This window comes from Callorhinchus milii, unplaced genomic scaffold (genome assembly GCF_018977255.1).
Source record: "Callorhinchus milii isolate IMCB2004 unplaced genomic scaffold, IMCB_Cmil_1.0 Scaffold7, whole genome shotgun sequence".
Taxonomy (NCBI): Eukaryota; Metazoa; Chordata; class Chondrichthyes; order Chimaeriformes; family Callorhinchidae; genus Callorhinchus; species Callorhinchus milii.
In genome coordinates this window covers 24,365,624-24,368,885 of record NW_024704748.1, presented here as the reverse complement: position 1 = coordinate 24,368,885, position 3,262 = coordinate 24,365,624, and the positions used below count along the sequence as shown (strand labels likewise).

At 40.2% G+C, this 3,262-nt stretch overlaps 1 non-coding gene across 1 annotated transcript; it reads left to right on the top strand.

Moving 5' to 3' along the window:
• The first annotated feature begins 517 nt into the window (after positions 1 to 517).
• Positions 518 to 589, top strand: trnas-uga. The gene has a single exon. It is a non-coding gene; the product is annotated as a tRNA-Ser (tRNA).
• The last annotated feature ends 2,673 nt before the right edge of the window (positions 590 to 3,262 follow it).

Here is a 3,262-nt window from a genome sequence, read left to right as displayed (position 1 = left end):
AGAGTATGATGAAGATTTAAGTGAGCTGAAATTATTGTCGGTGTTTTGCGTAGCAATTTTGGCAATTTGTGATTGAAATGGGGAAATCCCATTAGCATTAGGGGAAATGACATCACTGCTTTATGCAGACTGAAATTTCACCTCACAGTTGTCTTAACCATCAGAGTTGCTTTTTCTGGCATGCTCTTAATATCTTTTCTAGTCCTGAAATTCCTTCGCCCTGTACAGGATTTTCCACCATTTGAAATATAGCTTGTGTGGGGAAAGGTGGTGTTTGAAGGGCCAGTCTCTACTTATGGAAGCCTGCAAATGCTTTCTTCAGCAGAGCTTAAGGACTTCAGCCAAGAAACCCAAACCCAGCCCTGCCCTCTAGCCTCTCAGCCAGACGTCTTGTCTTACCCCTGCCTCCAATGATCACGTTTCTTGTCTAAACTTCACTAGAAAAATGGCCTCATTATAATAATTTGCACATTTTAATCAGTCTGCAGGGTCATGTGCAATAGACTTAGATTCGTGACGCCCTGTAGCTCAGTGGTTAAAGCACTCGCCTTGAAAGCGAGAGACCTGGGTTCGATTCCTGGCAGGGCGAAATGTTGGGCAAGTTTCCTTACTCCGTACGCCTCTGTTCACCTCGCAGTAAGTGGGAACCCGGTTGTTCAAATGTGGATCACTTTTCTGGGGGTAATAATTCCTTTGAAAAAAAATTGGTCACTTCAATCCACAATTGTTTCTAGGACACCACTGTGCGCAATTGGCAGCCTCGTTTTACCCACAAAATATAGTCAAGTTACTTTACAATATATTCTGTGAAGCGCTTTGAGACGTCTCGAAGACGTGATAAGGCGCTATATTTCGCCTACAAATATGCAGTCAATTCACTTTACAGTATATTCTGTGAAGTGGTTTGAGACGTCTAGAAGACGTGAAAAGAGCTATATCAAATGCAAGTATTAGTATTATTTTATTATTAAGGAAACAGTTAACACCAACAGGAGACCACTCAAAACCCAGCTCTGACCTAAATCTTACACCTGGAGCCTACCTTTTGCTGCAATCGAAATTAATAAGAATAATTCTTATATTTAACGCAGCACCTTTTTACTTATGGAGGACTTCTCAAAGCATTTCACAGTGTAGTAAAGTGTAGTGACCGCACACGCCAATGTTCCACAAACAGCCATGAAGTGAACAACCAATTTTACCTGAGGGATTGTCGTACAGGGCCCACATCACTTACATTGGGTTCCTATGTGATCAAAAAGTGGTTTGAAAGACTAGATTTCCAAGCAGCCAGGATGAGACTTGTTGAAATGGACTGTGGGGCAGATCAAATTTGTCTCCAAGAAATACAAGGGACGAAATGGGACAACTCGTTGATTGCCTACGTGAGGAGATAGCTAATCAACATGAAGTTTACAAAGATGGGGCTTTGGAATCTGTCCAGTAGTCACTCACTGAGCATCCGCTTTCCGTCTCACTTGTGGTCAAAGTGCTAAACTGCACAGTGCAGCCAGTATGCAAGAATGTGAATAAGAATCTTTAACACCAGCTGTGTCTGATCAATGGGTTCACAGATGCCATAATACTGGTGTGGTTTTACTTTAAAGTAACATTAAAATTGAACCATTTACAAGGCTTATTTTAAATGGAAACAGATTTGAATCTGGAATTTTTTTTTGAATGCAGCTCTTAAGTAAACAGATCATTATATTAGCCTTGTCAAAGTAAAGGGACCATCAGAGATGTCAGTTCCTGGTCTGTCAAAGGAGGTCTCCAAATACTAACTCAATGGTCTATAGGCATTGATCTTTCTCAACCACCCCCACCTCCCACAAAGTACAATGGATCTATGAGAGACAATTTCCTTTGCAATTTTCTGGCTGCCATCCAAGATTTGGAAATTATGATTTCGGCTTTACGTAATCCTGGGAGAACCAGCAAACTTGAACCCCGGAGCAAAAAACAGATGGATCTTCCCAAATGAAACGCAAGGCTAGCTTAGCTCCCTTTCACCATTCTTTACACGATAATATCTTCCCAAGATACTGACGAGAAGACAAGCAGGCTCTTTGGTATGCAAGAAGTCAGCACTCTCAAACTTTGATATTCAGCACAGAGACACTGTATCATAAAGGGCAAACCATTTGTGACACACAGCTCCCACGGTTTGTAATAATAATGATCTTTGCATTTGAATATAGCGCCTTATCACATCTTCGAGACGTCTCAAAGCGCTTCACAGAATATACTGTAAAGTGAATTGACTGTATATATTTTGTGCGAGAAACTTGGCAGCCAATTGTACTGAATTCATCAAGAACCGTGCACTTATCAAACTTAAGTTCAGATTTTCTACACTTCTATAGTAAAAACAGACTTTTGATGCAAGTAGAATATTTTCACTTAAAAATAATGCCATGTTCTAAATGAACACACCTGGAGAGATAAGAATTTAACTGAGGTCCCGTCTGCCTGTTCAGGAAGATGTTAAGATCCATGGCACTATTTGAAAAGAGAAGTCAGTTTCTTCCGGTGTTGTAGCCAACCATCCCCCAAACAAAATTGGTCAATCACTTCATGGCTGTTTGTGGGACAATTGACTGCCAGATTCACCTACAAAATACAAAATCAATACACTTTACAGTAAACCCAGTGAAATGGTTTAAGACATCTCAATGATATATGGTGCTGTTCCAAATGCAAGGATTATTATAGCCTTGTTCTTGAAGCAAGTATTTTGTTATGCCACACTGCCCCAGTGTGGCGCAAACTAGCAAGTCAAAAAACATTTCAGATCTATTAATAATAATAATCCTTGCATTTGATATAGCGCTTTTCACATCTTCAAGATGTCTCAAAGTGCTTCACAGAATATGTTGTAAAGTGAATTGACCGTATATTTGTGGGCAAACGCACAGCAGTGTCCCACAAACAGTCGTGGATTGAAAAGGACCAATTTTATTTTTTTGTTGTTTTTGGAGGGATTATTTTCAGGGTGTGGAGTAAGGAATCTTGCGAAAGGTTTCGTCCTGCCTGGAATTGAATCCAGGTGTATCGCTTGCAAGGCGAGTGCTCTAAACACTGAGCTACAGGACTCCACATTGTATTCAGTGTCAAATATTTTGAGGTAATTTATACAATTGGCTAACCTGTTGGATGGGAATAGAAATCAGTCAACGGCATTATAGGCTCAAATAAATCTCATAACAAAATCACTTGGATACTCCTGTGCATCAAATAAAGTGTTAACTTGCTTGGATGA